The 22,855-nt window shown below is 41.6% G+C and overlaps 1 long non-coding RNA gene across 1 annotated transcript in view; it reads right to left on the bottom strand.

The window, feature by feature from the left end:
* Positions 1 to 471: 471 nt before the first annotated feature.
* Positions 472 to 22,855, bottom strand: part of LOC148000458 (uncharacterized) — a 91,690-nt gene continuing 69,306 nt past the window's right edge. Inside the window, exons 4-5 of the long non-coding RNA XR_015639731.1 lie at positions 2,264 to 2,415; positions 472 to 712 (exon numbers count right to left, since the gene is read on the bottom strand). This is a non-coding gene — a long non-coding RNA (uncharacterized LOC148000458). The remainder of the gene's footprint in view (positions 713 to 2,263; positions 2,416 to 22,855) is intronic.

Below are 22,855 nucleotides of genomic sequence, written 5' to 3' on the forward strand. Positions count from 1 at the left end.
CTGCCTGGTAAATTTTTGCCTGACTAGGGAGGTGAACAGCTTTTCTCTGAACCTCTAAAACTGGAATTAGAGGTAGATGTGAGCTACTCTTATGTTGCTGGAAATGAAACCTGGATGCTCTCAAAAAATCTACAGTGTTCTCAGCTGCTCATGTGTTTTCCATCCCAAGGTTTTTTTTTTTTTATATATATATATATATATTTCCTCTCCAAAGCTGCTAGGTCATTAGAAGGGTTATTCCCCTACTGTCCTTTCATTCATTTGCAAGTCAGAGAATCAGCCTACTGGAAGAATAAACCCCCTAATTGGCAATTTAATGCATTGTGATCACACCTGAAATTATATACACACAATCAATAACAACAATAACAACAGCAACAACATCAACAAATGACTCAGCTGGTTGTAGTCTTATATGTATGCTTACTCATAGGCCTATGGGGGGCGAGAGGAGAAGGAGACCAAGCAAGATTCTATTGTCAAGGTCTCATTTATTGGGGTGAACGTTCCAGCTTTTAAGGCTTTCAGGTAGGGGGAGTGTCCTTTGTGAAACACAAAGGATGGAGGGATGAGGATATAGTCAGTGATAGCAGGAGGCAAAGAGGTCAGGCGGTAGACGATGAGGTCATGCGGTGGAGACACCGGGTGTTGACTCAGGAGATAACTGGTATCTGCTCAAGCTGAGGCATCCCTTGAATGTTATCTTCCTGTGCTGTAAATTCATGGGAGAGGCTTTTGTCCAACAATCTCAAGACTTCATGGCAGTCATCTTAGGGGTGAATATCTGTGGCCAAACAGCCCAGAGTCACCTAGCCACTTTGCGCCATGGAGTCAAAAAGTGGCCAGGCCCAAATCCAATATGGCTCCCTACATTTCCCCCATTTTTCTTTATGAAAGACCATTAGCTGGAAGTAGTGGCCTAAGAGAGATTAGACATGCCTCACAGAGTGCCCAGCTCGGCCATGGCGAGCCACTCTTGCAGTTAGGACTGCACCCCAATGGCTAGGAATGAACTTATGCTGTAACACACCGTACTGGGCTATACGTGTGTGTTTATTGGGGGAGAAACTGGGCCGAGGAGCATTTGACCAACCCATACGTTTAAACAGGGTGTAGCCACCTCTGTCTTAGGATCTACCTCTCGAACCCCAGCCTTATCTGTCATAGGATCACCTTGTTGCCCTCAAGGCTCCATGTCTTAGATTGGTCAAGGGTCAGAGGAAGTTGCCCGTCGTTGATGATGGCTACATTGGGTCATCTACTCATTCCTCTTATTTGAGCCCAGGGGCGAAAGAGTAGGGGCCAGATGGCAATAATATAAGAGATTGTGGAAATCGAGCCTCTCCTGATATGTTGTAGGCACCTCATCTTGTTCATTGTCTCTCTGGTTCTCCTCAGCTATTCTGGTCTCCAAGCAATGATAAGGTACTGAATCAGAATTTCTAGGCAAAGCAGAATCTATTTGTGATTTAATAAAGCATATAAGTCGCTGAAAGGCCCAAGGACCAAAGGAAATCTACAAAAGTAGGCCCACAAGGGGTCCCAAAATTGAGGGCAACAGGGTAGAGAGCCATGGGGATGTAGAAAACCAGTTTTTGTAGCAAGACTCTTGTTGCTCTCTCTCTCTCCTTCGTTTTTCTAGGCTAACTCTCACCTTTTTTAGACTGTCTTCTACAAGTCCAATCTTATCTACATAAGCACAGCATTCCTATTTTAAGGCTGCACAAAGTCCTCCTTGTTGTAGGAAGATTAAGTCTAGGCCTCGTCTATTTTGTAAGACTACTTCAGACAACGAGGCAACTGAATCTTTTAAGTTAGCTAATCCATCTCTTAATTCAGCAATATCCTTATCTATGGCTTCACTAAGCTGGTTATAGTATTGATGGGAGGTAACTAGGGAAGTGATGCCAGTGCCTGCACCCGCAGCCCCTAGTCCTAGGAGAACCGCGAGAGTGATGGCAGTTACTGGTTCTCTTTTTACTTTGTGGGGAAAGCCCTTTTCCTAGGATTTAAGAAAAGTCTCTGGCTCATGTATGCTGATTCTGGGGAGTAATTGTACTCATACACAATAATCGTGCTGCTGCAGGAACTCAGATATTATTACATAGGTAGTCAGCCCTGATGAACATGCCAGAGAAGTATGGTTTGGGGCGAGCAGGTACTCATGATGTTTATTAACAACCAAGGTATGGTTGTATATTTCTAACAGCTGGTGAGGATGGAGCATATGTTCTCCCAAAATATAACTTTCCACCCCAGATACCTCGGTGAGGGTAAATCCTAAAAAGTCTCCATCTTCTTTCAAGGGCACAGGAATGACTCCACGGTCCCGAACCAGGAGAGCTGAATCTTCATGCTCCCAGGATCAGCATGTCTCACCAGACACGCAGGCAGCTGGCACACTTCTGTAGCATCCTGTAGAAAAAAACACAAAGATTCCCTCTTCCACATAAAAATACCTGGACATGTTCATGCCAATATGTGGACTTTCTATTTCACCTAGGCAGAAGTATGCCTAGTTGTAGGGTGCCATAAACTCAGAGTGTTCCTTGGCATCCAAATTTATAATTAATATAAAAGGAGTATTTTTAAATAATTGCATAGCATACAGGGATATAATTCCCCCTGTTTATTTATTAAGACATTGTTAATATACTATTTATTAAGACAAGTCCTCTAGGATTAAATTGAGGACACTGAGCACTTGTATTTATAAATAGACTTGTATATCAAATTACTGTCTCTAGCATTATTGTTTTGGATAATACAGAATAATATTTTTTGAATAATTGTTCCTATGTAAGGCCTATAATCTGCCTGGTATCATTGTCCTCCCTTGTTAAGGAGTCTAGGCAATCCAGTTTGAGTTCTTAAATGTTCTTGAGTAGTGTAACAGCTATTCCCCAAATGTTAAAGCTCATTTTGAGAGCAAAGGTTTGTAGTAAAAATTTCCAGATACACTGAAAGATTTAAAGTTTTAACTTCTTACATTGAAGAAGTGATGAAATTACATAATAAGGGTATTAGCCATTTTTTTAAATTATAAATAAGTTTGAGTTAGTCAATGTAACACTGGCAATCCTAAATCACAATCCTTAAGTTCTCCTTGTAACACCAGAGCACAACCACAACTTTGGAAGTCATCTAAGTTCTGAGTAAGACTAGGAAGCTTCCCTTGGGGCAGTAGAATTAGCATCAAAATACAGGTAACTTCAGGGCAAACCACAACTTTGGAAAGCAAAACTCAACCTCCAACAAACGATCTAGTCTCCAAGACACAGAGTCTATCCTTCATGCTACAAAGTTTGACTGCCAATTCCTACATATGAACGCACGATGGTGTGGTCTCCAATACCTCAACAAAGAGACATTGCCCTAAATTCTTTTAGAAGCCTGGTTTCTAGGATAAGAGTTCCATAAAAATATTATCTCAATTTAGACCTGTTTCCCTAGGTTGGCTCATGCCACATGTTGTCTAGAATAACTGTATCCAAATTACCAGTTTTATGTCAACTTTCTGTTACCAACGTTATAATTTTATAACCATCTCCAATAACCTAAAAGTCAATAATCTATGATCAAGGCATGTAGAGCATATTTATACATTTAAAACCAGTCAGAAACAAGATTGAAGTGGCTACACATGTCTTTAATATTTAGACCAAGCACCATTTTTACTTTTCTAGCTGTGATTTTAAGAGAAGCACCTTGTCACCTGCTAAGTCTAATAATAAGTCAGGGATTTTTCTAAGAGAAACAGCCATCAGCTCCCATACCATAGAAGCTGAGGGGCTGTTGGCGCCTTTAAGATCAGCTCCTGTAGACGCTCTGCCCCCAGGCAGCTTCTCCAGCTGACCTACGCTCCTAGCTACAGGTACAGGGTTCCAAAGGCCCATTGAAACTGTTTTTTATTCATTTGTTCCCTTTTTTTGAAACGAGTTAAAACCAAATCAAGGTGTGAATGACTGGCAGATAAAGTTTTTACCATTTTTTCTTTTGAACATGAAACATAAAACATTTAAACAACAAGAAACAAAAACCACAGACATAAACTGACAGACATGGACAGCTTGGTGCACCAGACAATAGACATAGAGGGGAAAAACTAGATGGTGTCCCACCGAAGGGACTCAGATATCCTACCTATGGAACCCAGAACCAGAAAGAAGCATTTCTCCAATAGGAGCCAGCAGAGAGGCAGGACATCTCCTGCCTTTCTTCTGTTACTAGGAGAGCTCTGTAAGTTTTTCTCTTTCTCCAAAGCATCCATGGAGAGTCTGGGAGGACTCTTTTTCCCAAACCCATTCTCTCTCATGTCTAGGGTGTAAACTATCTCTAATCAGGTCCAAAGACTAAAACATAACTCTAAAAGAACGCATACATAAAAACAATTTACCATTACCTTGTCCCTTTTTTATTACAAGTTTTACTCAAGCTAGTCCAAATCATCGAGGCCTTTTCTAGCCCATCTTACCCCAATACATCCCTGTTTCTGCGCTGGCTTCCTCACCTTGAAACTCTTCTTATGCTGACTTGGCCTGAGCTGTGCTGTTGCCCACGCACAGCCTGCAGCTTGCTTGTTAGCAGGCCTGCACACTTGTCACCCTCAGCCACACACTGTTTAAAATTAACCAGGGACATTTTTCATCAATAAAACAAAAGAATTTAGGACAGACCGGATAAACAGTTCTCTGCACCCAAATCCCGTGGGAGGGAGAGCTAAACCTTCAGAGAGGCAGACACGCCTGGGAAATCAGAAGAGACTGCACTCTGCACACATCTCTGACGCCAGAGGAAAACACCAAAGGCCATCTGGAGCCCTGGTGCACTGAGGCTCCCGGAAACAGCGGCGCAGATCTTCCTGGTTGCTGCCACCGCAGAGAGCTCGTAGGCAGCACCCCACGAGTAAACTTGAGCCTCGGGACCACAGGTAAGACCAACTTTTCTGCTGCAAGTGACCTGCCTGGTGAACTCCAGACACAGGCCCACAGGAACAGTTGAAGGCCTGTAGATAGGAAAAACTACACGCCTGAAAGCAGAACACTCTGTCCCCATAACTGGCTGAAAGAAAACAGGAAAACAGGTCTACAGCACTCCTGACACACAGGCTTATAGGACAGTCCAGCCACTGTCAGAAATAGCAGAACAAAGTAACACTAGAGATAATCTGATGGCGAGAGGCAAGCGCAGGAACCCAAGCAACAGAAACCAAGACTACATGGCATCATCGGAGCCCAATTCTCCCACCAAAATAAACATGGAATATCCAAACACACCAGAAAAGCCAGATCTAGTTTCAAAATCATATTTGATCAGGATGCTGGAGGACTTCAAGAAAGACGTGAAGAACTCCCTTAGAGAACAAGTAGAAGCCTACAGACAGGAATCGCAAAAATCCCTGAAAGAATTCCAGGAAATCATAAATAAACAAGTAGAAGCCCATAGAGAGGAGTCACAAAAATCCCTGAAAGAAATCTAGGAAATCATAAATAAACAAGTAGAAGCCCATAGAGAGGAGTCACAAAAATCCCTGAAAGAATTCCAGGAAAACACAAACAGTTGAAGGAATTAAAAATGGAAATAGAAGCAATCAAGAAAGAACACATGGAAACAACCCTGGATATAGAAAACCAAAAGAAGAGACAAGGAGCTGTAGATACGAGCTTCACCAACAGAATACAAGAGATGGAAGAGAGAATCTCAGGAGCAGATGATTCCATAGAAATCATTGACTCAACTGTCAAAGATAATGTAAAGTGGAAAAAGCTACTGGTCACAAAACATATAGGAAATCCAGGACTCAATGAGAAGATCACACCTAAGGATAATAGGTGTAGCAGAGAGTGAAGACTGCCAGCTCAAAGGACCAGTAAATATCTTCAACAAAATCATAGACAAAAACTTCCCTAACCTAAAGAAAGCGATACCTATAGGCACACAAGAAGCCTACAGAACTCCAAATAGATTGGACCAGAAACGAAACACCTCCCGTCACATAATAGTCAAAACACCAAATGCACAAAATAAAGAAAGAATATTAAAAGCAGTAAGGGAAAAAGGTCAAGTAACATATAAAGGCAGACCTATCAGAATTACACCAGACTTTCCGCCAGAAACTATGAAAGCCAGAAGATCCTGGACAGATGTCATACAGACCCTAAGAGAACACAAATGCCAGCTCAGGTTACTGTATCCTGCAAAACTCTCAATTAACATAGATGGAGAAACCAAGATAATCCATGACAAAACCAAATTTACACAATATCTTTCTACAAATCCAGCACTACAAAGGATAATAAATGGTAAAGCCCAACATAAGGAGTCAAGCTATACCCTAGAAGAAGCAAGAAACTAATTGTCTTGGCAACAAAACAAAGAGAAGAAAAGCACACAAACATAACCTCACATCCAAATATGAATATAACAGGAAGCAATAATCACTATTCCTTAATATCTCTCAACATCAATGGCCTCAACTCCCCAATAAAAAGACATAGATTAATAAACTGGATATGCAATGAGGACCCTGCATTCTGCTGCCTACAGGAAACACACCTCAGAGACAAAGACAGACACTACCTCAGAGTGAAAGGCTGGAAAACAAATTTCTAAGCAAATAGTCAGAAGAAGCAAGCTGGAGTAGCCATTCTAATATCAAATAAAATCAATTTTCAACTAAAATTTATCAAAAAAGATAAGGAAGGACACTTCATATTCATCAAAGGAAAAATCCACCAAGATGAACTCTCAATCCTAAATATCTATGCCCCAAATACCAGGGCACCTACATACGTAAAAGAAACATTACTAAAGCTCAAAACACACATTGCACCTCACACAATAATAGTAGGACACCCCACTGTCATCAATGGACAGATCATGGAAACAGAAATTAAACAGAGACGTAGAAAGACTAAGAGAAGTCATGAGCCAAATGGACTTAACAGATATTTATAGAACATTCTAACCTAAAGCAAAAGGATATACCTTCTTCTCAGCTCCTCATGGTACTTTCTCCAAAATTGACCATACAATTGGTCAAAAAACGGGACTCAATAGGTACAGAAAGATAGAAATAATCCCATGCGTGCTATCGGACCACCATGGCCTAACACTGGTCTTCAATAACAATAAGGGAAGAATGCCCACATATACGTGGAAATTGAACAATGCTCTACTCAATGATAACCTGGTAAAGGAAGAAATAAAGAAAGAAATTAAAGACTTCTGAGAATTTACTGAAAATGAAGGTACAACATACCCAAACTTATGGGACACAATGAAAGCTGTGCTAAGAGGAAAACTCATAACGCTGAGTGCCTGCAGAAAGAAACAGGAAAGAGCATATGTCAGCAGCTTGACAGCACACCTAAAAGGTCTAGAACAAAAAGAAGCAAACACACCCAGGAGGAGTAGAAGCCAGGAAATAATCAAACTGAGAGCTGAAATCAACCAGGTAGAAACAAAAAGGACCATAGAAAGAATCAACAGAACCAGAAGTTGGTTCTTTCAGAAAACCAACAAGATAGATAAACCCTTAGCCAGACTAATGAGAGGACACAGAGAGTGTATCCAAATTAACAAAATCAGAAATGAAAAGGGAGACATAACTACAGATTCAGAGGAAATTCAAAAAATCATCAGATCTTACTAAAAAAGCCTATGTTCAACGAAACTTGAAAATCTGCAGGAAATGGACAATTTCCTAGACATATACCAGGTACCAAAGTTAAATCAGGAACAGATAAAGCAGTTAAACAACCCCATAACTCCTAAGAAACTAGAAGCAGTCATTAAAGGTCTCCCAACGAAAAAGAGACCAGGTCCAGATGGGTTTAGTCCAGAATTCTATCAGACCTTCATAGAAGACCTCGTACCAATATTATCCAAACTATTCCACAAAATTGAAACAGATGGAGCACTACCAAATTCCTTCTTTGAAGCCACAATTACTCTTACACCTAAACCACACAAAGACCCAACAAATAAAGAGAACTTCAGACCAATTTCCCTTATGAATATAGACGCAAAAATACTCAATAAAATTCTGGCAAACGGAATCCAAGAGCACATCAAAACAATAATCCACCATGATCAAGTAGGCTTCATCCCAGGCATGCAGGGATGGTTTAATATACGGAAAACCATCAATGTGATCCATTATATAAACAAACTGAAAGAACAAAACAACATGATCATTTCATTAGATGCTGAGAAAGCATTTGACAAAATTCAACACCCCTTCAGGATAAAAGTCTGGGAAAGAATAGGAATTCAAGGCCTATACCTAAAAATAGTAAAAGCCATATACAGCAAACCAGTTGTTAACATTAAATTAAATGGAGAGAAATTTAAAGCAATCCCACTAAAATCAGGGACTAGACAAGGCTGCCACTCTCTCCCTACTTATTCAATATAGTTCTTGAAGTTCTAGCCAGAGCAATCAGACAACAAAAGGAGGTCAAGTGGATACAGATGGGAAAAGAAGAAGTCAAAATATCACTATTTGCAGATGATATGATAGTATATTTAAGTGATCCCAAAATTCCACCAGAGAACTACTAAAGCTGATAAACAACTTCAGCAATGTGGCTGGGTATAAAATTAACTCAAATAAATCAGTAGCCTTCCTCTACACAAAAGAGAAACAAGACGAGAAAGAAATTAGGGAAATGACACCCTTCATAATAGACCCAAATAATATAAAGTACCTCGGTGTGACTTTAACCAAGCAAGGAAAAGATTTGTACAATAAGAACTTCAAGACTCTGAAGAAAGAAATTGAAGAAGACCTCAGAAGATGGAAAGATCTCCCATGCTCATGGATTGGCAGGATTAATATAGTGAAAATGGCCATTTTACCAAAAGCGGTCTACAGATTCAATGCAATCCCCATCAAAATACCAATCCAATTCTTCAAAGAGTTAGACAGAACAATTTACAAATTCATCTGGAATAACAAAAAACCCAGGATAGCTAAAACTATCCTCAACAATAAAAGGACATCAGGGGGAATCACTATCCCTGAACTCAAGCAGTATTACAGAGCAATAGTGATAAAAACTGCATGGTATTGGTACAGAGACAGACAGATAGACCAATGGAACAGAATTGAAGACCCAGAAATGAACCCACACACCTATGGGCACTTGATTTTTGACAAAGGAACCAAAACCATCCAATGGAAAAAAGATAGCATTTTAAGCAAATGGTGGTGGTTCAACTGGAGGTCAACATGTAGGAGAATACAGATCGATCCATGCTTATCACCATGTACAGAGTTTAAGTCCAAGTGGATCAAGGACCTCCACATCAAACCAGACACACTCAAACTAATAGAAGAAAAACTAGGGAAGCATCTGGAACACATGGGCACTGGAAAAAAATTCCTGAACAAAACACCAATGGCTTATGCTCTAAGATCAAGAATGGACAAATGGGATCTCATAAAACTGCAAAGCTTCTGTAAGGCAAAGGACACTGTGGTTAGGGCAAAATGGCAACCAAGAGATTGGGAAAAGATCTTTACCAATCCTACAACAGATAGAGGCCTTATATCCAAAATAGACAAAGAACTCAAGAAGGTAGACCGCAGGGAGACAAATAACCCTATTAAAAATGGGGTTCAGAGCTAAACAAAGAATTCACAGCTGAGGAATGCCCAATGGCTGAGAAACAACTAAAGAAATGTTCAACATCTTTAGTCATAAGGGAAATGCAAATCAAAACAACCCTGAGATTTCACCTCACACTAGTCAGAATGGCTAATATCAAAAACTCAGGTGACAGGAAATGCTGGTGAGGATGTGGAGGGGGAACACTCCTCCATTGTTGGTGGGATTGCAGACTGGTACAACCATTCTGGAAATCAGTTTGGAGGTTCCTCAGAAAATTGGACATTGAACTGCCTGAGGATCCAGCTATACCTCTCTTGGGCATATACACACAAGATGCCCCAATATATAAAAAAGACATGTGCTCCACTATGTTCATCGTAGCCTTATGTATAATAGCCAGAAGCTGGAAAGAACCCAGATGCCCTTCAACAGAGGAATGGATACAGAAAATATTGTACATCTACACAATGGAATATTACTCACCTATCAAAAACAATGACTTTATGAAATTCGTAGGCAAATGGATGGAATTGGAAAATATCATCCTGAGTGAGGTAACACAATCACAGAAAAACACACATGGCATGCACTCATTGATAAGTGGCTATTAGACCAAATGCTTGAATTACCCTAGATGCCTAGAACAAATGAAACTCAAGACAGATGATCAAAATGTGAATGCTTCACTCCTTCTTTAAAAGGGCAACAAGAATGTCCTTGGCAGGGAATAGAGAGGCAAAGTTTAAAACAGAGGCAAAAGGAACACCCATTCAGAGCCAGCCCCACGTGTGGCCCACACATATACAGCCATCTAGTTAGACAAGATGGATGAAGTAAAGAAGTGCAGGCCGACAGGAGTCAGATGTAGATCTCTCGTGAGAGACACAGCCAGAATACAGCAAACACAGAGGCGCATGCCAGCAGCAAACCACTGAATTGAGAATAGGACCCCCGTTGAAGGAATCAGAAAAAGAACTGGAAGAGCTTGAAGGGGCTCGAGACCCCATATGTACAACAATGCCAAGCAACCAGAGCTTCCAGGGACTAAGCCACTACCTAAAGACTATACATGGACTGACCCTGGACTCTGACCTCATAGGTAGCAATAAATATCCTAGTAAGAGCACGAGTGGAAGGGGAAGCCTTAGGTCCTGCTAAGACTGAACCCCCAGTGAACTATATTGTTGGCGGGAGGGCGACAAGGGGAGGAGAATGGGGAGGGGATTGCCCATAAAGAAGGGGAGTGGGAGGGGGATGTTTGCCCGGAAACCGGGAAAGGGAATAACACTGGAAATGTATACAAGAAATACTCAAGTTAATTAAAAAAAAAGAACTTGATTAAATCCTTTTTCTTCACTCTTAATCCTCTCTCCCTGAGTGAGTGCTTGATCTCTCCTATGAAACAAGCCTCCTTAGACAGTACCTTCCCCACGGCGATGGGACGACACTTATTCGACCGGTCTTACCTCCCTCTCTTCACATAAATTCTTCTTGTCACATAATCCTCAACACACTAAATGCAAAGAACAGAGAAAGAATATTAAAAGCTGCAAGGGAAAAGGGCCACATAACATAAAAAGGCAGACCTGTCAGAATTACACCAGACTTCTCAACAGAGACTATGAAAGCCTGAAGAGCCTGGTCAGAGGTCATGCAGACTCTAAGAGAACACAAATGCCAGCCCAGGCTACTGTACCCAGCAAAACTCTTAATCAATATAGGTGGAGAAACTAGAATATTCCAGGAGAAAACTAAATTCAAACAGTATCTATCTACTAATCCAGGACAACAGAGAATCCTGTAAGGAAAAGTTTAATATAAGGAAGATACCTATAACAAAGAAAAGACAACATATTAAACATCTCACAGCAAAGCCTAAAGGAGAAAACCCCAAACACATAAAAAATACTTACAATAGCAAATATAACAGGAACCAACAGTCATCTGGTTTTAATGTCTCTCAATATTAATGAACTCAACTCACCTATAAAACGACATAAGCTGTGTGATGGGCTACACAAACAATATCAAGCATTTTGCTGCATATAAGAAGCACACCTCATTAACGTAGACAGACACTATTTCAGAATAAAAGGATGGCAACAGTTCTACCGAGGGAATGGGTTCAAAAAACAACCTGGAGTTGCCATCCTAAAATACAATAAAATAGACTTTCAACTGAAAGTTATAAGTATGATGAACAAAGACACTCATATTTCATTAAAGGGAAAATCCCCCAAGAGAAAATTAAGAATTCTGAATATCTATGACCTGAATGCAAGGGCATTCCCATTAAAAATAAAAACCTTACTCAGGATGATATTTTCCAGTTCCATCCATTTGCCTATGATTTTCATAAATTTATTGTTTTTTTCCCACTGTTCAATTTTGATTTTTACTTTTTATCTTTACTAACTTGAGTATTTCTTATTTACATTTTGATTGTTATTCCCTTTCCGGTTTCTGGACCCATAACCTGTCCCCCCTCCTCTTCTATATGGGAGTTCCCCTCCCCATCCTCCCCCCTTTACTACCCTCCCCCCAAGAATCACGTTCACTGGGGGTTCAGTCTTGACAGGACCAAGGGAGTCCCCTTCCACTGGTGATCTAACTAGGATATTCATTGCTACCTATGAGGTTGGAGCCCAGGGTCAGTCAATGTATAGTCTTTGGGTAGTGGCTTACTCCCTGGAAGCTCTGATTGGTTGGCATTATTGCTCATATGGGGTCTCGAGCCCCTTCAAGCTCTTCCAGTCCTTTCTCTGATTCCTTCAATGGAGGTCCTGTTCTCAGTTCAGTGGTTTGCTGCTGGCATTCGCCTATGTATTTGCTGTATTCTGGCTGTGTCTCTCAGGAAAGATCTACATCCTGTTCCTGTCAGCCTGCACTTCTTTCCTTCATCCATCTTATCTAAATGGTTGGCTGTATGTGTATGGGCCACATGTGGGGCAGGCTCTGAATGGGTGTTCCTTCTGCCTCTGTTTTAAACTTTGCCTCCCTATTCCCTGCCAAGGGTATTCTTGTTCCCCTTTTAAAGAAGGAGTGAAGCATTCGCATTTTGGTCACCCCTCTTGAGTTTCATGTGTTCTGTGCATCTAGGGCAATTCAAACATTAGGGCTAATAGCCAATTTTCAATGAGTGCATACCATGTGTGTTTTTCTGTGATTGGGTTACCTCACTCAGGATGATATTTTCCAATTCCATCCATTTGCCTACGAATTTCATAAAGTCATTGTTTTTGATAGCTGAGTAATATTCCATTGTGTAGATGTACCACATTTTCTGTATCCATTCCTCTGTTGAAGGGCATCTGGGTTCTTTCCAGTTTCTGGCTATTATATATAAGGCTGCTATGAACATAGTGCAGCATGTGTCATTGTTATATGTGGGAGCATCTTTTGGGTATATGCCTAAGAAGGGTATAGTTGGGGGAGGGTTGGGAGGGGAACATCCATATAGAATGGGAAGGGGAGGGGTTATGGTGATGTTGGCATGGAAACCGGGAAAGGGAATAACATTCCAAATATAAATAAAAAAATACCCATTTTAATAAAGATGAAAACAAACAAACAAACAAACAAACAAAACCATGTATTCTGTTTTCCACATTGTCTTTACTATGTTGAACTACTAAGAAAATGTAAAACACTCATAGCAGTTTCAAATAAATGTTAACCTGCTGGGTTTACAAAAACAAAACAAAACAAAACAAAACAAAACAAAAAACAAACCTTTAGTAAAGCTCAAAAGACACATTGAAACCCACACAATAATCGTGGTAGACTTCAACACCCCTGTCTCATCAATGGAGAGGTCTTTGGTAGAGAAACTAAGCAGAGACACAGTGAAACTAATAGAGGTTATGAACCAAAAGTATTTAACAGATATATCCAGAACATTTCACCCTAAAGAAAGAATACACCTTCTTTTCAGTACCTCATGGTATCTTCTCCAAAATGGAACATATAATTGGATACAAAACTGTTCTTAACCAATACAAGAAGATTGAAATAATCCCATGCAACCTTTCAGGCCACAATAGCCTGAGGCTGGTCTTTAATAAGAGCAAAGGCAAGAGAAAACCCACATACATTTGGAAACTGAACAACTCTCTACTTAATGATCATTTGGTCTGGGATGAAAAAACCACCACTTTCTGGAATTTAATGAAAATATGAACACATCATACCCAAACCTATGGCACACAATGAAAGCAGTGCTAAAAGGAAAATTTGTACCACCTCGAATGGCTGAGAAACACCTAAATAATGTTCAAATTCATTATTGATCAGAGAAATGCAAATCAAAGTGACCCTGAGATTCCACCTTACACCACTCAGCATATCTAAGATCTAAACCTCAATTAACAACAGATGTTTGTGAGGATGTGGTGAAAGAGGAACTCTCCTCCATTCCTGGTGGGATTGCACACTGGTACAACCACTCTGGAAATCAATTTGGAGGTTGCTCAGTAAATTGGAAATAGACATACCTAAAGATGCAGAAATACTACTCTTGGGAATATACCCAAGATTCTCCAGCCTGCCACAGGGACACATATTCCACTATGTGCATAATTGCTTCACTTGTGATGGCTGAAACCTGGAAACAACACAGATGTTCCAAGAGAGAAGAATAGATAAAGAAAATGTGGTTCATTTACACAATGGAATACTAACCAGCTATTAAAAATGAGGACATTCTGCATTTTTCGGGCACGTGGATGGAACTAGAAAATGTCATCCTGAGTGAAGTAACTCAGACCCAAAAGGACATGCACAATATGTCCTCACTAATAAGTGGATATTAGCCAAAATAAAAAAGTACAGAATACCCATAGAGTCCACAGGACTCAAAAAGGTCAACAAACTAAGGGCTCAAGTGAGGAAGCCTCAGTTCCACTTGGGAGGGAACAGAAAGCAATCACAAGGGGGAGGGAGGGAGGTACTGGGAGGGAATGAGGTTGGGAGGGTCATGATCTGGTATCATGATCTGAAGCCCTGAGGTACAGCAGAAAACATTGAAACAGATGAACTTGGGAGGACAGAGGTTGAGAAGACCCTCTAGAATATACCAGAGACCTGGGAAGTGAACGACTCTCTGGTCTCAAATGGGGTACCCTAGATGAAAGGCCCTACTGTGAAAAGACTGAACTTTTTGAGTCCACCTGTCTTTTCCCCAGGAAGACAGGGAATCAAGTGAGGGATGGAGTAGCTATCCCACAGCCAAAGCTCTGACCCATATTTCTTCCTGTCTGAAGGAAATGCAGGAATGGAAATGGAGAGGAGCTGAGGAAAAGGAGGTCAAGCAAAAGGCCCAAAGTGAGATCCAGCTCAAGGGGAGGCACCAAGACCTGAAACCATTACTGAAGCTATGGAGCTTTCACAAAAAGGGATGTATCATGGTTGCTCCTCAAAAGACCCAACAAGCAGCTGAAAGAGTCAGATGCAGTTATGTGCACCCAACCAGTGAACAGAAGCTGCTGACTCCTCTGGTTGAATTGGAGAAAAGCTGGAGGAAGCGAAGGAGGTGGGTAACCCTGGAGGAGGACCAGCAGTCTCAATTACCTAGCCCCCCTGAGATTGCTTAGACACTGGATCACCAACCAGGTAGTATACAGCAGCTGAGATGAGGCCTCCAACACACATACAGCAGAGGACTCCCAGGTCTGTGTTCAGTCAGAGAGGATGCACCTAATCCTCAAAGACTAGAATTCCCAGGAACTTTACGGGTTGGGTGGAGTGCATGGAATGGGAATGTTCTTGTGGAGAAGTTAAGGGAGGGTGATTGCAAGGGGAGGGAGGTATGCAATATGGAACACTGGGAGGTTGAGGACCAAGAGGTGAATAAATATGGAATGATAAAAAATAAATAATTAGTGGGGCTGGGGATTTAGCTCAGTGGTAGAGCGCTTGCCTAGGAAGCGCAAGGCCCTGGGTTCGGTCCCCAGCTCCGAAAAAAAGAACCAAAAAAAAATAAATAAATAATTAGTAAAAAAAAATACCTAGGGTACATTCCCAAAAGATAACCTAGTACACAACAGAGACACTTGCTCAACTATGTTCATAGCAGCTTTCTTCATAATAGCCAGATACTGGAGATAACCCAGATGCTCCTCAAACAAACAATAGATAAAGAAAATGCGTTATATCTACACAGTAGAATACTATTCAGGTATGAAAAACTAATGGATGGAAATTGATGTCATCCTCAATTAGGTAACCACACCTAAAAAGACATGCAGTGTATGTACTTATTTATAAGTGGATATTAGCAATAAAATACAAAACACTCTCAGTGCATTCTATAGACCCAGAGATGCTACACAACAAGGAAGGCTCAAGAGAGAATGCATGCTTTTCACAAGGAGGGGGAGTAAAAGAGTAATAGGAGAAAGATGGAGGGAGGGCACTGTGTAAGAGAAGTATAGAAAAGGGAATGGGGAAGGGATTCAGTATCACATATGAGGTGAAACATAAAACAGGGTCACAGAGCCCAGAGAATAAATGGAAATCTACAGCAGACATGGTGTGTTTGTGTGTGTATCTGTTTATATGTCTCTGTGTGTATGCTTGTGTGTATCTGTTTGTATGTCTCTGTGTGTGCGCCTGTGTGTGTGCGTGTGTGTGTGCCTGTGTGTGTGTGTGTCTCTGTGTATGTGTGTGTTTGCTGAATGAGGTCCTCCTGAGGATGTATCAGACACCTGGGGTGGAAAAGTTCTCAGGACAAACAGTGGTGACATTACCTGATACTCATAGCAGTGGGGATATGGAAGATGAAGAAGCTGCCTTCTATAGTCAGGTAGAAACTCCAGTAGAAGAATAAGGACACCAACACACAAGAGGACACAAATTTGTGACCCCAAATTTATCCTTCCTGCAAGAAAGGCAGGGACAAGATGGAACAGAGACTGAGAGAATGGGCATCCAACAAGAGGCCCAACTTTAGACCCATCTCACAGGCAAGTACAAGTCTCTGACACCATTAACGATAATTTGTTATGCTTGGAGACAGGAGAATAGCTTAACTTTCCTCTGATAGGTTCCACCAAGCACTGACTGAAGCAGATTTAGAAACCTACAGCCAAATATTGTGTTCAGAGGCTCTTATGGGACACTTGGCAGAATGACTGAGGGCCAGAAGAGGATAGCAACTACACAGGAATACCAGGAATCAAGTAAACTGAACCTCTCAGAGACTGAACTACCTACCTAAGATCATACATGAAGTAGTCCTAGGCCCCCACACATATGCTGCAGATATGTAGCTCAGTCTTCATTATGGGCCCCAAACATGGAGTGGGAGCTGTTTTTAAAGCTGTTGCCTATCTGTGGAATCAGCAGCCCTTTTCTAGACTCAGTAGGCAAATAGCAGGCTATCTTGTGGAGCAAGAGGGATAGAAAAATCAATCTTAAATATCAATAATAATAATAGGCCAATCGGCAGGGATGCTGGAGAGTAATGGCAAACCTCTCTGTATGGGACCCATTGTTTGCATCTGAGAATTGATAGCTCTTAAATCCTGCAATAATCGCCATTTTCCTGACTTTTTCTTAATAACAAATATGGGTGTATTCCAAGGTGATCTGGATGGTTTAATATGTCCTAATTGCAATTGTTCAAATACTAATTCGGCAGCAGCAATTAATTTTTCAGAGGATAGAGGCCATTGAGGAACACATACAGGCTCCTCTGTTTTCCAAGTAATGGGTATTCCTCCCTCAATGGCCCCTAGGAAAAACCCAGACCCGTCCTGTTTTGTTTTTGTTTTGACAGTACTGGGTCAACTCGTCCTTGTAATTTTTTCCCAGACCTTTTCTAGGCATGTAGCCCATTTTCGCCATTATATCCTTAACTTGCAGGGAGTAAGCATTAGTCAGTCTCATGTCTAGACTTATCAAAACATCTCTGCCCCACAGTGTCACGGGAATGTCTATAACACAGGGAGTAATCTTTCCTGATCTCCCTTCTGTATCCTCCCATGTCAATTCTTTGGAGCTTATAAAAGGAGCCATTTCATACCCTAGACCACGTAGGGCCTGAGATGATGTTTGCATAGGCCACCTAGGTGGCCAGTCATGAGCAGAGATAATACTATGATCTGCTCCAGTGTCCAACAGGCCAAGGAATGATTGTCTCTCTACAGTCAATGTTAACATTGGATGATCACCCAGTTCCAATGAGATAAAGGCAAATCGGGAGCCTGTAGATCCTAAGCCCCTGTCCCCTCTGATTCTATTTTCAGCAGGAAAGCACTTATGCAAGCTAGGCGGAAGCAGCATTTGAGCGATTCTGTCTCCAGGGGAAATTGCAGTAATTCCCTAGGGGGAGGCTACCAGGACTTTTACTGTGCCTAAATAATCAGGGTCAATTACTCCGGGCACAATCTGTAAACCCTTCAGGGCAGAGGAGGAGCATCCCAACAATAGCCCAACTGTATCTTTAGGGAGGGGTCCTCTAAAATCTGTGTCTACAGGCTGCACTCCCATTTGGGGGGTTAGTACGAGTCTGGTGGTGGAGTGAAGGTCCAGTCCTGCGGAGCCTTTAGTGGCTCTCCTCGGTCCTTTGGGTGGCGAAGGAAAGGCCAAGGCCTCTGATTGTCCTGTCCCTGTCTGTCGCCCTGCAGTGCCCCATATATTTGAGGGCCCTGGGGACGTGGGCCCCGTTGTCTGTTTTTTGGCCGTGCACCACCACATCCTGTCGCTAGGGGTCGGCCATCCAAGTCCTTCACAGATCTACACTCATTTGCTCAATGACTTCCCTTCTTACACTGTGGACATAGTCCAGGCTGCTTAGGTCTATCACTAATTCTCCCCTTATTCCTTTCAGGACACTGTCTTCGATAATGCCCTTTATGGCCACATTTGAAACAGTTATCCGTGGTGGCAGTTTTTCCTAACTGTATCACAGCTGCCGCTAGGCCAGCATTAGTCAATGGTCCTCCCAGTTCCCTGCAGACTTTCATCCAAATTTCTAAACCTTTGTGTTAGTATGGGTTTATAGCAGTCCTACATTCTTTTGTACATTGCTCATACACTAGCTGCTTAATGAGAGGCATGGCTGTATCAGGGTCTCCGAAGATCTTGGTAGCAGCCTCTACCATGCAGGCTACAAAGTCTGAAAACAGCTCTGTGGGTCCTTGCAGAACCTTGGTAAGGTTCCCGAAGACTGCACCCCTATTAGGCAGTGCTTTCCATGCCTTGATGGCTATTTCATTAATTTGACTATATACTTGTTCTGGATAACCAGTCTGGTGCAGAGTGAATCTCCCTAGACCCAATAGCAATGTCAGCATCCCAATGTCTCTGAGGGTCTACTCCTGAGGCTAGATTAATGGTGGCCTGAGTATTAGCATATTCAAAAAGATAAGATTTCCAATCTAAGTATTGACCTGAGGAGAGGCAGGCTTTAGCCAGACTCCCCCAATCCCAAGAGGTGAGGCAATACCTAGCAATAGCCTCAACTTGAGCCACAACAAAAGCTGCACTCACCCCATAGGTTCTGACCGATTCTGCCAATTTCTTTATAGTCTTAAAGTCAACACGTTCATGATATCAATGCCCATTAGCATCCAGAAACACTGGAAAACTTAATCCCATCTCTTTCCACACCTCTGGGCAAAAGGAAGTAGCTTTTGTAGGCTTCACCATGCTTTTATATTGAGGGTTATACGGAGGTGCTGTTGGTATAACCGCTTTCTTGTCTAATTGTCCGCCTTGTTGCCATGTGGCACTAGCGTGTGGCCAGTCTGGATCATATCTCTCCCTCTCACACTGAGCAGACTCTTCCTCGAGATCAGCCTCATCATCCTCACTAAGCTCTGAATCATCTGACATTTCTAAGGTCAAGGCTTTTAAAGAAGAATATATCTTATTTGTTTCCTGGTTCTGATTATCCTCTTTTTTTTTATCTCTACCTTCTCTCTGTTCCTTTTATCTCCTTTTCTTTTCTTTTTTTCTTTCGAGAACTTTTCTCCCTCCGACATACTTTCTTGTTGCTCTGCAAGGACCCTCTGACCTGTCCTAATGGCTCTAACGGCTTCCTCACGTCGTTTATCCTCTAAGCAGGCACGAACCATTCGCCAAAGAGGTTTTGGTCAGGGCTTAAGCTTGCCCTCTGTGGCTTCTCTATCCCACACAAAGAAAAAAGGAAACAAAAAGAGGTACAAACCCTATCCACAAAGGATCCATTGGAAACAACATTGCCATAGTTTACAAACCTTTCGGTTTCTATAGCAAGGCTTTCATCTTCTCTGCTTACCTCCAGAGAACCTTATGGTCCCTTATCCGGGAATTTACTGACGTCACCGTCCTGAACTTGAAGAGTTCTGAATCCACGAGATTGTCCTCGGGTCACCGCACAGGCCACCAATTGTCTTGCCTGCCTCGGCCAGCAAGGAAGACGCAACACGGTCGGATTCTTCTCAACAACCTTTATTGCAGGACCACCTCTTTGCTGATACGGGGACCTCGAGCGGCAAAGCACTCGCCTTATATACACAACAGGCTGTGGCTAATTGTCCTTCAGGGATTGGCGGAGAATGAATCACCTCACTAGCATGGTACCGTCCCGGCTAACTGACTCCAGGTGCAAAACCTGCGCATGCGCAGTACCGTTGTTCACCACAGGAGGGCGACCTACAATCTCTCTTTAACCCTACTCTGAAAAACTACTCATATTACCAAGTCATGTGTTATTAGTTGCCAAAGAGAAAAGACAGTTGAAACCTAACTTTCTTCCTCTCTCTCTCTCTCTCTCTCTCTCTCTCTCTCTCTCTCTCTCTCTCTCTCTCTCTCTCCCTCTCTCTCCCTTTCTTTCTTTCTTTCTTTCTTTCTTTCTTTCTTTCTTTCTTTCCTTTGTAAAACTTTTATCCTGCTCCCTCAAGAAGTGGCCATTAATGGGGGCTTTATGAACCACTCCAAATACCTGAGATGATGGTGATGCCCCATTCTTTTTTTTTTTTCAGAGCAGGGGACCAAACCCAGGGCCTTGTGCTTGCTAGGCAAGCGCTCTATCACTGAGCTAAATCCCCAGCCCCATGATGCCCCATTCTTGTGTAGGGTGTTTCAGGAAAACACCTGTATTGGATTCATGACTGTCATTACTTTGTCACATCCAGAAGACCTAGTTTCACAGCACGTCTCCCCAAATTTTGTTCTTATATCATTTCTGACTCCCTCTTCAACAACAGTACCTGAGCCTTGGAGGATGTTGTGCTGGTTGAATTTAATGAACTTTCCATAAATCTACATATAATCTGGGAAGACTGAATCAGAGTAGAGGTATCTTCTCCATCACATTGTCTTGAAGGAAGTCTGTGGGTCATTTTCTTGTGATTAATGTAGAATGTCCCCTGTAATTGTAGGTGGTGGTCCTAGATGTTGGTACTCCAGGGTGGATGGGCCTCAATTGTATAAGAAAACAGGTTCAGCAAACCATGGGAGCAAGCACTGCCCCCCCCACTTCTCTCTCTCTCTCTCTCTCTCTCTCTCTCTCTCTGAGTGTGTGTGTGTATGTGCATGTGTGTATGTGTGTGTGTGTGTGTGTGTGTGTGTGTGTGTGTGTGTAAGTGATGATGCATATATGTAGAGGTGAGACTGCAATGTCTTAGAGTAGGTTTGATCCTCCTACCAAGATTGAGGGTCATCAGGCTTGGATGGAAAATGATCTTATGTGCTGCATCATCTAAATGGATGCTTTTTTACGAATTTCTTCTCATTAACATTCTTTTCATTCAAAAACATAAGTGTTTTTAATATTTCTGTCCCTTTCTAAATACATCAAACATTAGAAAGTATTAAGGAACACATAAGGCTGTGCATGTACTTTAGAGGTAGTGTGAGTTTGCTTCACACATGGAAGGCAGCTCTCTAACAGTGAAGACAAGCACAATATTTTAAGGCAAGTAAATAATTTTTAGTACAATCAATAATTGTATAAGACACCAGGGCCTGATGTCTTTATTCATTTGTGTCCAGAAGAAGCCAGTGTGTTTTTCCTGCTGTTTGAAATATTTCCAGAAGTTTATGTAAAGGTATAGATGTAGCAATCTTTGTCCAGAATATATGAAGATGTCTAATAACTCAACAGTAAAAGGACAGCGTGGACAATGGATTTCAAGACACTTCTCCAGAGATTTCCAAGTACTTCATTTATATATTCGAAGATGCCCAGCTAGAAGAACATAGCAACCAGAAAAGCAACAGCTTTTGGTCCAGCCCCTGTTCCAGTTGTTCAGGACACACATGAATATCGAGCTGCACATCTGCCACACATGTACTGGGAGGCCTGTCTCCAGCCCCTGTGTGTTCTTTTGCTGATGGTTCAGACACTGAGAGCCCAAAGTGTCAAGTCTAGTTAACTCTGCTGTATGGCCTATGGAGTTTCATTCCCCTTGAGGGCTGCAATCCTTCTTCTGAATCTTGTATATGAGTCCTTAACTTCTACCCACTGTTTAGCTGTGGATATCTGCATCAGTCTGAGTAAGCTGTTCAGTGGAGCCTCTCAGAGGACAGCCATGTTAAACACTTGTCTGCAGTTGTTACAATTGTTATAAAATACTCTGTTACAGAGTATTATGAAATGTCAAGGATTGGTGCTTGCCCACGGATGGGTATCAAGTTTGGCTAGTAATTAACTGGCCATTCCCTCAGTCTCTACTCTGTCATCAATTCCTGATTTTTTTCTATCAGTTTCTTTATATGGCAGATAAATTTGATGAGTGTTTGTAAACTGAACATTGCTGCTTCCCTGGTATAAAGCCTATTTTCCAAGTATTCTATCTAGTTGTTTTGTAGAGAGTTTGGTAGCTCAGTTCATAGAGCAGGGGAGTGCAGTTGAGAAATATATTTTATATGTTTATCATTTATGTAACATATAGTATAATATAACAATATATATTCATATATATTTATATGCTGAGTGTGTAGGTCAGTGGTAGAGCACTTGTGAAGTGTCTAAAAGTGCAAGAGCACATGTGAGACTGTAAAGGAACTGAGAAATAGCAACCTTCTATATTACTGTTTGAAGTATAAATATAAAATGGTTCAGTCTTAAGCACCTGAATGTGCACAGAACTTATAAATGACAAAAGGGAGGAACCCGAAGAAGTACAGTGTGATGAATAGGTAAACAAAGTGTGGCATATCAATACAATGGACTAGTTTCTAGCAATGACAAGACTTATTGATACTAATCCTAATACATTAATAAAAATGACAAACATTAAACTCTGTGA

This window comes from Rattus norvegicus, chromosome 16 (assembly GCF_021556685.1).
Source record: "Rattus norvegicus strain SHRSP/BbbUtx chromosome 16, alternate assembly SHRSP_T2T, whole genome shotgun sequence".
NCBI classification, from domain to species: domain Eukaryota; kingdom Metazoa; phylum Chordata; class Mammalia; order Rodentia; family Muridae; genus Rattus; species Rattus norvegicus.